This window comes from Typopeltis vanoorti, chromosome 1, assembly GCF_054136105.1.
Source record: "Typopeltis vanoorti isolate ZY-2024b chromosome 1, IOZ_Tvanoo_1.0, whole genome shotgun sequence".
Lineage (NCBI taxonomy): Eukaryota > Metazoa > Arthropoda > Arachnida > Uropygi > Thelyphonidae > Typopeltis > Typopeltis vanoorti.
This window is the reverse complement of record NC_143549.1, coordinates 125250033-125263650: the sequence shown is the minus strand read 5'-3', so window position 1 is coordinate 125263650 and position 13618 is coordinate 125250033. Positions and strand designations below refer to the sequence as shown.

At 32.4% G+C, this 13618-nt stretch overlaps 1 long non-coding RNA gene across 1 annotated transcript; it reads left to right on the top strand.

Annotated features, from left to right (window-relative positions):
• Positions 1-315: 315 nt before the first annotated feature.
• LOC150110396 (uncharacterized) lies at positions 316-13164 on the top strand. Its single transcript, XR_016548383.1, has 6 exons — positions 316-402; positions 580-641; positions 813-941; positions 2809-2889; positions 6101-6172; positions 13043-13164. It is a non-coding gene; the product is annotated as an uncharacterized LOC150110396 (long non-coding RNA).
• Positions 13165-13618: the final 454 nt, after the last annotated feature.

Genomic DNA, 13618 nt, shown 5'->3' with positions numbered 1-13618 from the left:
AAAAAAAAAAATACAACTATCCGTATTTCTCAATCCATCTAATTATTATTAGCTGCACATCAGAAGTCGCGGTTCACTAGTTATGAAATTTTACCTTAGTGCACTTCTTACAATTGTCTTTTAGCACCATTTTTTTTTCAATTACAGTCGCAGTTAATGCAAATACTTTGAATTAAAAGAGCCAATGAAGTTATTCCACGTTTACGTTCAGCGAGCCAATCTCGCTTCATTTATTTCGAATATAAATGCATTGGAAATTATCACTTTTACATTTCTCAATAGACGTAACCAACGCAATGAAGTGTAAAGTGACGTTTTTTGTTATTCTCTGCATAGGCTTATTTCAAAGTACTCGATCTGACATTTATAAATTTCCTGGGTCTTGGCTTTGTATTTTATGTGGTAAGTACACATTTCAACTGGAAAAAAAATTTCGTTTCATGATAAACAAATCTGTTATATATTTAATGGGAATTACCAAAATGTGCACGACATGAGCATTCATTGCAGTTTATTTATAAGAAATATTTCTTAATGTAGTTAAGGTATTTAGCGTTAACCGATTTTTTCCTGGTATAGCGCTTCTCGAGAAGGCAAAAATAAACTACATAATGTGCATGGATCATCATATGGATAAAGCGGTAAGTCGATTTCAATAGCTATATATATTTATCTATTGACATCTATTATAGAAACATTCATATAGCTATGACAGTAATAACGTATATCCTCATAATACAAGCTAACTTTATCTATAATTTTATTATGGCTTGTATATTGTGAAATGTGTTGACACACGTTTTTCTTTCAAGTACGTATCTCATTATGCAAGGTGTATGGTTACATCAGGGATTATAGACTCTATTCCTAATCTTAGAGATGTAGCAAATTTCACATGCACAGGCATCTGGAAGGATTGTACCTGTGGGCATTTCGCTAAGGTAAGAACAGAATATTAAGTAACGAAATTACTACAGACTAATAAGCCATTGTTAAATCCAGTTAAGAAATAATTTCTAGTAGTGTACGCTAATGTTTGTACTATACGGTAATTATGTTATTCAAGGGAGTTTTCGATGCACTTACTTTTTTAGGTGAGATATATTTTTTTCTTGAATAGGTGACATATATGGTTTTCGTTAGTTAAGGAAATAAAAAAGAAAAGAAAAAAAAATACGCTACTAGTGCTTGAATTTTTAACTAAAATGCAATGATGACGTAGTCTGCAGATTGGTCAATTGTTCACACAGCATAATGCCGGAGCAATGAAAACTCCGGAAAGAGATTTTTGAATCTACAAATTGTATATGTTTCCTGGATGATAATGCTCAAGAACATCTAGACGTTCCTAGACCAACAACTCTTTCCCCTTTCCGTAAGTCTGGGTAATTCAGCGTTAGTTAACAAACCTTAAGCACGTGCTTCTATCTAAACTTTGATATATTTTTTAAGTCCTGAGTCTTCTGTTAACACAAAGTTAAATTTCTTGATTTTGATCATGGCAATTGTGTGTGTGTGGGGGGGGGGGGGGTGTTGTACATACACATGTCCCTGCGAATCGCTCCGAGAATTATTCGGAAGACTCCGTAATTCAATCATTAAAACCGGATTTCTTTTAGTTGTATAGACTTGTGTCCTGTTTAGAACTTGAAGAACGTTTAATAAAGGCGTTTCAACTGAAAGTAGTTAAGCCGGTATCATATGTATTAGAGAAAGGTTTTTCTCTTTAAGGAGATGTCACACAATTAATTGAAATAGTATTCTATCATGTTATCCTTAGATGCAATGGCCGTGATTTCAAATCACCCAGCTGAGAAATATCATAGTTTCTCTCGCTATCCTGACTACAATGTCTAACAAAACCTAAGGAATCGACATTTAATCCGAAATATTTTGTCATTAAATGCGTAACCCAATGTTTTGTATACCTATATCCATGACTATATATATTGGAGATTGCGGATTTTCCCTTAAATTCATGTGAGAGCTCCTTGAAGATCGTGAAAACACTTATGGAACTGTTTTGAAGTAACCATATTTCCAAATGTAAATTCTCCCAGATCTAACGGTACAGCGGTCTTATAGAACGTCAGCGTTACCATTTTGAATTTTAGACTGATTTATAGGAGTGGAAGGGGACAAATATTATATTAATGGTCACAAGAATTTCCATTTCTCTAGTTGCGAGTTGTGGACCTAGGAATGCTTATTCGCTGCAATAGTTAGTTCAGATATTTTCTTCAGCTGATATTGGATTCTCAGTGCCTTCTGAGCGCTATCATGTTTTTCATGTAATCATCCAAACAGAATAACTCGTACCCTATTAGCAACATATAATAACGTGAATGTCACACTATACAAATAAATTTTATTTCTATAACTACAAGAAAAGGAAGATCCCTGGGATCTAAAACACTACGCGTTAATTAACTAAAAGGAAGCAGAAAAAATATATTTTATTCAAGCACAAGAGAAGGGCAGAGAACTGTGCATTGGCATTGTCGATAGAGAATTCGGGTTATAGAAATAATGGTTGAGTCAAACTGGTGAGAAATTATTCCAAGCGCCGTAGTTTTATAAAAATGGCAGTTATTGAAGATTCAATCTTTAAACTCCTTCGATTAATTGTACACGTTTATTAGTAAGATAGTATTTATATATTAATTGTTAATCGGTGATTTTACTAAATTAATAATATAACTTATTTTTATAACCTACAAAAAATGACAATATAACTTAGTATTAACGAACTGATATAAATTGCAGTCACTTAAATCATCTTAGAAGCTAAAATTCTTAATGTTTCAGGAGCAGAAGGAAGTTTTCGATTGTTTTCTAAATAGTACTTCACCTGTTGGATTTATGAAGAGTGGCCTTGTGGCAAGCAGGGTAAGTCTATTTCTATTATCTTATAGCTCTATCGAAATATTTTATATTTTTATGGTGTTAACGAGGATGGTTAAAATCACTAACAACTCAGTTTATTGTAGAAATTATGTGATTTCTGGATTCCATATCTGAGTCAGATACACGTTACAGGAAATATAGATAACTCCTTGCCACAATAGATCCTTTGCCATTTATGATCGTTGTAATACTGAACAATCTGGATTCGCAAACGTATATATTTTTAAATAATCACAAATAATCCCATGATCCCGAGGAGAAAGAAGATAATAAATTATCGAAAGGCTGAAATAACAAACGAGATATGTAATGTGAAATTGAGTTACCCCTCAAAACGTTGAATATCATTCAAGCATTTATGATTAGCTTTCATTAATTCGAAACGATCGAGTAAGCTGTGGAAGTGCATAGAACAGGAAACGAGACCAAGGATTTCATAGATTCTAACTCGATTTTTATCAAAATATCTGAATGTGAATTACTCTAGAGCAATCAGCAAATGCGAAATTCAGTCTTTGTGGTATTATTTTCTTTAAACCTCTAGGTTTAAAACTTTTGGTAACCCTACATATCTAATGGCATAAAACTGTTAAGGGCATTTTGATGAATACGTTTTTGAACGTACTGAGCTGATTTCAATAAATGCTTTCAGGAGTTGCTAAAATGACGAAGAAAGTAAATTTTAGCAGATACGGACTTCATATTGCAGGACATAATTTCCTATTCGTGTAACGTCTCGGTGCCATTTGTTCCTTGTGTAATACCATTAAACAGAATAGATTTTGGGCAGAAATGCTATACAGAAATAAATGAATTGCTGAGTGATCATTTGAAAGGGTGCACTATCGGCGTGGTGATGTTGCAATGCCGGATATGACATTGCCTGATTGGAGAATAAAGGTTGCAGTGGAGATGCTTAGATTATTGTAGAACCTCGACGCAAATACGGACATGAGAGTAAATGGCGTATCGGCCAGCATATTACGAGATTGTGCAAGGAATTAAACAGCTTGGTCAGTTTCTCTGACCAAGCTGTTTAATTTGAGTCACAGTGCTGGGAAGGAAGCAATGGAGCGGTAAGTGGGCACAATAGCCGCACTGCATAAAGGGGACTCCAATACAGAACTAAAAAATTTTAGACCAATCAGCATCTCAAGAGTGATGGCTAAGCTTTTGGAGAAATTCCATTCAAGAAATTGTCTTTATTGGAGAAATTCCCTGAATTTCCCTAATAAAGAGAATTCAGGAAGAGGTGGATAGAAATATGATACTTTAGAAGGGGGAAGCACAGTTCGGTAAAGAGTAGACACTGACTTAGTAATCTGTTTATTTTTTTAAAATAAAGTCATAATGGAGTAGGATAAGAGAATGGTTACTTGGTGTTGCTGTTTAACTTACAAAAGCAGTTGACAGGATTCCACAAAAAATCTGTTGCATAAAGTTGGAAAATGTGAATGGATATGGAATTGATGAGTTAGATTATGGAGGGATGATGAACAGCCGTAAACCATTAGTTTTTTGAGGAGTTGAGTCAAGGAGAAGGCAAATTACTCATGGGAACCAGTGCTGAGTACTTGGTCCATGTTATTTAATTTGCATAGCAATTATAGAGGAAATCATTTCAGAGGAAATATTCAGTTGTGCTTATGGTGCAAAACGGGAAATAGCCATTATAAATGAAGGTGATTTAAAGATCTTGCAGATTGAGTAAAATAGACTAGTAGTTTGGGCAAAAGTGAATAACTATCAGTTTAGTGTGGCATAGTGTAAAGTGTTGCACTTTCGGAAGAAAGGATCATAAGTTGCACACCATACTGATGGAAATGAACTGCAGGAAACTGATGAAGCCAGGGATTCGGGTATGATTGAAGACAGTGAGCTGGAGTTTAGAGAATATTGCAAAGGTAACTCAGACTAGATTTTTTTCCTTGGAGGGTGGAGAATGGATAGAATGAGTGGCTAGAGGTGGTTGCGATTACTTCATCAGTGAATGAGTTTAAGGAGAGGTGTGATAAGTATTATGTTAATAATGGCTAGTGTGTGATTAATGAATCTCTCGCAATGAGTCTTCTCACCACATGGAGATACCTGCATGATAATAATAATCATTTTTAGCTAAAAGTGAATACAAATTGCCCTCCATTGATGAGTGATTTGGATCTCTTTAGGGCAATATTTTTTCTTTCAATATCAATACATCACTGAACGCTATTTTTCTGTGAATCTTTCATGTTTGCTCCTCTAAAATCCAAATCGCTACAATATAGGAAATTTGCCTATATTCTTAAGGAAAACTCCTGGTATAGAAGAAACACTGGCTATTCCCGTGATTAAATATTACATAAATGATATATATTCATCCATAAATTAAAGTGATAACACGAAAGATGTTTTAGACATCCCCTTGGGAAGAGCTTCGTTGTTCTGTTTCAGTACCACAGTGCGATAGATGTCGAGATAACTCTTTATATGTTATTATGATTATGTTTATGTTATTGCAGGAGACCTCCAAGGAGTCCAGTGACTCATTGTGAGAGGCCACTCTACTCCACATAAATCACCATCTCTCACTTCTACCTAACCTTCCAACTACACGGAACAGAACTACCACCATCACTATAAATAATTGCATCTACGGCAACAGTTTTTTTTCCTTGTTGGTTCTGTAAATTCCAAGAGTTCTTTTGATCCATTTGCCTGTATTTGCAATGAAAAAACCCGAGTATTCGCGGGGGGAAATACTGCTGTATCCACGTGAATTCGGCTTAATTATCATTACTTGAAAACGCGCATATAAATTCTTCACGGAGAGAATCTCTCCAAGATTTTTTCCAGTCAAAAGGAGCAATGTCTCACTATTCTTCCAATTAATTACAATTAGTAATCAATCAATCGATCACTCTCATCTGAATTCAAGTCGAAATGTGATTCGAAAGTATGTGAAAAAGTGGATCCATTGTTCACTCAGCCACCAGAACTAGTAAAGACGGCTACATTAATATGGCAACCGCAAATTACCTAGTGTTGCACTTTAATAGGAAAATAGGAAAAGAAACAGTGTGACGAAAGATAATCAGTATATAACAGGTAATTTGTAGGCCTGAAATTTGTTTGTATTTTAAGAACACTGAATATCACTACAAAAGTAGTCACTGTCTCCATTATTATTTTAATTTCCCCTTTTTACTTATAGATTTGCGGCATTGATATTAATCCGCTTATGTGCTTCCTGAAAACATAGTATATGCAGACAGAATACATGCAGGTAAGTTCTCTAATTAGCTATGATATCTCTTAATATTTAAATTAATAGCTACTGTTTATGAAAAATACTTCAATATTTCTAGTGAATTCCTAATCAAAATCTTTGCCAATAAAAAATAGAAGTTCAATATATTATAATAAATGCTTTAAAAACTTTAAGACAATCCAGCAGGAATAAGTATATTTTTTCTAAATTGAAAATAATTTGTACTTAAGTATTTGCATCTACACAGAAAAACGTAATCTTTGACTAAAGTATATCCTTGTAATCTGAAGATAGCAATCTTATAGCCCTTACAGAGTTGGCAGTATTCTTTGAAATGATCGTCAGATTATTTGGCCCTAAACATTTTGCCAATCGATCATGTTGTATAGCGATTTCCATATATGTGTGTGGGGGATATACAGTTTGAGTCAAAATGACATCATCGATTAGAAACATCTCTTGAACAGAACAAACACAAAACATGCATTAGTTGAATGAGTAACTGGAATAGTTTTGGTACCTAATTCATAAAATTTCACTGTGCCAACAAGTCGAACGGCACACGTCAAAAATGATATGTGAGTAGTAGAGGTGTCACTTCTGACAAGATCAAGATCAAGATAAGATAAGGAATCGTGACGTGAATGTTTGTTGTTATCAGATGTAGATAACTGACGTCATTTGTTATTTGTAAATAAGTGACGTCATTTGTTAGTTGTAAATAAGTGACGTTTTGAATTGTTTTGAATTTTTGTTTTGAATGGAAAATGGAGATATATTAGTGTATAAGGAATCATGTCGTGATTGGTAGGACACTTCTGACCTGATCAAGATCAAAAGAAGATAAGGAATCGTGAAGTGAATGTTTGAATTTAATTATATGCTGATGTCACTCAAACATACAGTTTTGTTTTTCTTCTATAGATGGCTGTACTAATTTTCCAATACATTTTGGGGTATTTCTTTCCTGTTAAAGGGTGGCAATTCTTAGAGAAAGTCATGATGGCGGCAGTGTTTTCGAGCTTTTCTGAGTAATTAATTATATACTTTGCTACTTACACACACAATTTTTTTCCCATAGTTCATCCGTATTTTCTTCTATATTCATATTCTAATTCAAGTTCATATTTTATTCATAATTCATCTGCATATTTTGATTTGTCTAAATTAAGATCTTAAAGTTCAATAAATAAACAAATCTTGTGTGAATTCACAGTGATTCCAAAAGTGATCTTACTTAAACATACATAACACATAAGCGACACTGTTTGTTCTTTTAAGTTTACATGGCGATAGTATTTCGAGCTTTTCTGAATAATTTAATTATATGCTGGTGTTTCTACGGCATTTTAAAATAAATAAATTAAAATAAACGAACAGTTAAATGGATTAGAAAACATTTTGTATGTATTCTAGAAATTCTAATGATAATTTAAAATTACTTACAACTTTCCAGAATGGCTCTTCTAAATACGAATATTCCAAAAAAAATTCCAAAATAGTTGAATTTTATATCCACACCACCACACAAACACAAAAACCACAGAGAACGAAATTTCTGTAAATACTGTAACCTCAAATAGTTGAGTACTTCTTCATTTAGATTTCAGCCCATAGATGTTATGCTATCATCATGAGCAATATCTCCCCAGCGAGCGGTTACTACAAATCGTGATTTTCTTCAAAGGGGTCTTTCATGAAGATGACATAAGTCATATCTGTAAATTGCGGTATTGTTCACAAGGTATCATTTTCCCAAGTTTTGATGTTTCTCAAATATTTACATATCACTAAGTGATTAGCATTCACATGATTGTGACCACTTCTCCTAAAATTATTCATTCTTCGTTACCATCGGAATTTATTCGTGTAGTAAATTAATGCTTACATTTATTTTTTTCAAACCAATATTGACTATTAATTTTACCTGCGATTCCTTGTGCTCTTAACCTATTTCTGTAACTGAAATTTATTTATTTAATTTATTTTTTTCTTTAGCATTAGTAATTTTAAGTAACGGATATGCAACAAACAAGGTTTTGAACCCACCATTGCATTTTCTTTTAAAAATTTCAATTGCCAGCACAACAAATAAATAGTTATTTCTTATTATTTCAAATGAATGCTAGCTCTGTAATATATACTTTGTTAATTATCATTAGTAAAATATGAAGTAAAATAGCCAAATTCATACAGTATTGTAACTTTTCAGGTGAAATCTTCTCCACTAGTATTCTGGCTATTAATTTAATACCCGATTATTCCTTTTGTTTCCAAGAGTTGATGATTTCATGAAATATTTGAGGGCTTGCATGAACAAATAAGACTTTTAATTCACTAAGTCAAAAAAGTCTCTGGTTACTTTGTGGCATAAAATTTCACAAGGGGAAAAATGTTATGGTCTTACTTAAATTTTATAACACATCAATGACACCCAATTTGTTCATTTAAATCTACACATTTCGTTTGAATGAAATATTATTTACCAATTGTATTTACTGAATTCAATATAGAGAAAATAAATAAATTGAAAAATACTTTCAAAGGTTTTTCCCATGCTTGTGGAATTGCCATCATGTGGTTTTTGACAATGACTCTCATCTGAAAGTTAATTTTTCATTTGGTGATCATTGGGAATTTATTACTCTAGTAAAATTAAGGGTTTCATATTTATTTTTTTTTGAAACCAATACATATACTTCTGGGAATTATTAAAAGGCACAGAATCTTTCGTTATGTTTCCAAAAGCATTTAAAAGTACACATTATGTTTTCACGTTTTGGGCATCCAATTTCATTTAAATCAAGAACAGGCCTCCCTATTAACCTTGTTAATGTTTTTGATTTTTATCTTCCTTTGTCAAGTAATATTTGATATTTCCATGTTGATTCTCTAATCTAATTTCTTAGTTTGTCCAGAGATAGTGAACCAATTTCCCACTTCAGCTGATGGTTATGTTTTATTAACCAAGAATTATGTTTTTTTAATTATTTCAGGAAATTCTTTCCAACTACAAGGTGATTTTGTCAATGCATATCTTACAATAATTTCATCAGAAATACAAATTTCTTTACGAAACTAATTTGAAGTCTTATTCAAAAGAAATTGGCAATCAATTATCCCAATTTTAACTGAAAAATCGTATATTTTTTACCCGCTGTCGATTTTTCATAAACGTTTTCCTACATTTTTCTTCTTCTTAGATTACTTCATATGGCACCACAAATAAATAGTTATTCATTATTATTATTATTATTATTATTATTATTATTATTATTATTATATCACTGATTATTAGCTCTGATCATATATTTTATGTTAACTTTCTGTTACAAAATTTTAAACAATTAGACCTTTTCACAAAGAAACTTTCAAAGAATTTTGTGGCTTACCTATTACTTTTACATTACCAAACACAAAACACCACAACACAAAAGAGCAGTGGCAGTGGATGAACGATTACCTTAAATCCAAAGTCACTTGACTCTATGGTATTTTCTTATAGTACTATTTACATTTACCAAGCCCTACCCTGACCGTTCCTTCAAAAATGAACCTTTTGCACAGATGACTCAACAACATGTTTTCACATGGTGCTGGATATACTGTTGGTGTGTTTTTATCTTACTTTGTGTGGGAAAAGGTAAAATTTGTATATGTGTTATCTGGAGAGTACAAACCTTTTTTTCTATACCAAACTTTAAGAGCTAAAGTGATGTTTTGGGTTAATTATCTTTTATCTCTCGGTGAAACAACCAAATTCTAACAGTTCGGATTTTCGATTATGTGAACAAATCAAATTGTTTTCAGATAACTCAAACAATGTTAATAGGTAGCCTTAGATAATTTCTGAAATAAACAATACGTGGATATCAGTTTTCACCACTTTCTCCCCCATTCCTGGCATTAATTTCACAGTTGTGATTTTTTAAAATAATTAAACAGAATTGCATTAAGATATAAAGTTGTGGATTTAAATATCAAGTTCTAATCAGAATAACTGAGTAAAAATTTCACTGTGGATAAACACGACAACAAAAGTACATATCTTTGTTCATTTAAGTTTACAAATGCATATTTAATTTTGTTGAAATACTATTTACAAGTATATTCACTGAGAAAAATTCGAAACATGTAATTACCTAAAAATATTTCACAATATTTAGTTTAGACTCTTAACGTTTTCCAAAGAGTTCAATGAATAAAATTTTTGTTACTCACTGTTTCTTGGTTACATTACATCAAAATAGCTGGTCATGCAAAAGAGTTTTTAAAGCAGATACCATGGTAATAACCACACTTCCATATATTTGATATTGTGTCAGTCAGGAAATGACAAAATGCCTCCCTAAACATTCTTATTCAAATATACATAAACAGTTTTTGTAAAATGTTTGTAAATGTCCCAAAATAAGTAATCTTTATCGAATTGGATAAAATCTTGAAAGTCTAATTTTGCCATTGAATTTAAATTATTAGCTAAAATTTTCCCCATGATAAGGACAGATGGTAATTCAGTTTCCAAAAATAGTAAACGATAATCAAAGTCGTACATTTTTGGTGAAAATCTCTCAGCTTCTTCACAACTAATAGAAAAAACTTTACTTCCATCAGCTCCTGTATCATCAAGTATTAGTTCCCAATCTTGGCATTTCAGAATATAACACTCACCGAGATCCATTTATTAGCCATCTCTTCTTTGCAAGTAGCCAAATATATCAGACTGCTTCCTGCATACCTTTTCCCAAGTGGTCCTGGATAAATACATCACAATGTACGTGTCTTCTAAAAATAATAATCGGTTTCCATCCTTTTAGAGCTAGGTGAAGAGTTTTGTCTCGTGCTATTTTCCTGAAGAAAGAAAATTTGAATGACTTTTGTGGCTCACCCATTATTTTACTTTACTTTCCTGGATACTAATCATCACAACACAATACGATAGCTTCAAGGGATGAACCAATTGCCATAACTGCAAAGACACTTGACTCATTTGTTTTTCCTTATAGTACTGTTTACCTGACCCTTAACCCTGACCGTTCCTTCCAAAATGAGACTTTCATGCAGGTGATTCATGAACATGTTTCTACATGCTGTTGGATGTTGATATGAGATTATCTTACTTTGAGGCATCATAGGGCAAATCTTATCTCTGCCCTAATCTTATCTCTTTCATAATAAGGACAAATAATATATTCTATATTATTTGTCCTTATTATGTTAAGTATTTTATCCTCAAAAAGTGTTTTTGATGTTAGACCATGTAACTGTTTATGAGTGAGAGAAATGGTCACCTGGTCTAACATCAAAAACGCTTTTTGAGGATAAAATACTTAACATAATAAAGACAAATAATATACAATACCCTTGATATAGAATACAGATGATGTCACTTATCTACATCTCATAACAACACATGCCCACCTCACGATTCCTTATCTTATCTTATCTTATCTTATCTTGATCTTGTCAGAAGTGCACCACCAATCACAACATGAATCCTTATCTCTACCATCACCCATAATTCCATACGCGAACCAAAACTCAAGAACTCGCATCACTGACACATATGCCCCCAGGGAAATTCCAAAGGTTCCAAAGCCATGACGTCACATACAATGACATCATCAAATCAACAACCAATCACGTCAGGATTCCTTATCTTATCTTGATCTTGTCAGAAGTGACACCCCCTACTACTTACGTGACTCATTTCTACACATAAACGAACATTTTGACAACAAAAAGTGGAAGAAAAACTTGATCAATTTTTGTCCCTCAGTGGAAAAAAAATTAGGGGTCGTAAACTCCGGTGACCACGTAGGCCAATCTGTAGGTCGTATTCCGCCTATCCATCTGCTAGGAAATTTGATGTTCAAAAGGGACATGATTTCTTGATGGCTGTGCACAATGCTTCAACTTGATGAAAGAGGGTAATCTTGTGTAATCTGAAACTCTTTGGGATTCTATTTTCAGATACTGCACGGCATTTTCCTATTGCTAATCGTTCCTTCTTAAAAATAAGCAGAGCTCACTTACGTCGTTTTGACTCACCCTGTGTGTGTGCGTGCACGCGACACTTAGCTAAAACGTATCCACAGTATATATTTTGTACGCTATGGGTAAATAATCCGGTAAGCTGTTTACAGAACAATCTGAAGGTTTTCATGTCACTACAGTGGTCCGATAAGTAGAGTTACCTGGTGCTTGGTAATGAATAGATTTACGGACCTTTACACGAAATTCACTTCAAAATGTGTGTGAAAACTTCGGTGAGGAAACGAAATGCCTTTATTCAGCAAGCAGTATGGTGTTGGTACGGGGTAAGACTGGGCATAAAATATTACTAATCTTTTTACTAGAACTGTTTTTGTTTCTTTTTTTTTCTATCCTTTTAACGCTAATAAATTGTTACTAAGCACTCCCTTGAAATGCTTCATAACACAATTTATTAACATAGAAAACCCTTGTTCTTGGTTATTGCGAGAAGAAATACATAATTTTTTCGCAAATTTTGGGTTTCTTATGGGTTGTCAAAAAAGATTATTCTCTGATCGTACTTAAAATAGTATGTACACAGCAGATTTTCGCCAGTAGATTTTAGTTAATATATGTAAAATGATATATTTGAATATTTTTCTCTGCCATGTGAAATGTCTCAGCCGGTTCAAATTTTCTGCGGTTCCATTGTTAAATAGGAAATTTTTTTAATTTTGCTAAAAAAATTTAAAAAAATTCTAATTTTTTTAATTTTAATTCCTTGTAATATATAATTACAAGGAATCTTTACATTATAGTGTTACTTTAAAATATAAAATTATCTGAATTTATATCTTGGCAATTTTGTGGATTTTTATTGTAAGCAAAGCTTTTGTTTTTGTTTTTCAGATTACACAATGAAAAAGGAAAAAAAAAAGAAACACATTATTTTAAGAAGCATAATAAGAAAGCTAGAACACATTTTCACTACTCTAATTAAACTTAAAAAAAATGAAATAATTCTTTTAATTTAGAACTACCATAATAATGCTTTTTTTATTTTTTTTATAATTTAATCTATGGACGTTTATTTTTTTCATTCCTGAGAAAAAAATGTATGTAACTATGTGTGGTAGTTTTTTTTTTCTGAATATGCTACTCTTTGTTTACTAATGAAATTATATTTCATATGATCGCAGTCACTGCAATAGATTATTGTTACTATAAAATGATAACAATCTAAATTAGTCTTTTTTACTTATACAATTTGTAGACACAGTTACCTAATTTATCTAAGAAGAAGAATAAAGATCTGTTACTAAATAGTAGAGTTTTTTTCACATATTTATAGAATCCTTCACGGCTTACCCATCAAACAGTTATACATATATTTTTATTGAAAAACTTCAATATATTTTCTTGAACGTCAGGTGGACATCATGAGAGAGAGAGAGAGAGAGAGAGAGAGAGAGACCAGAAACTGCA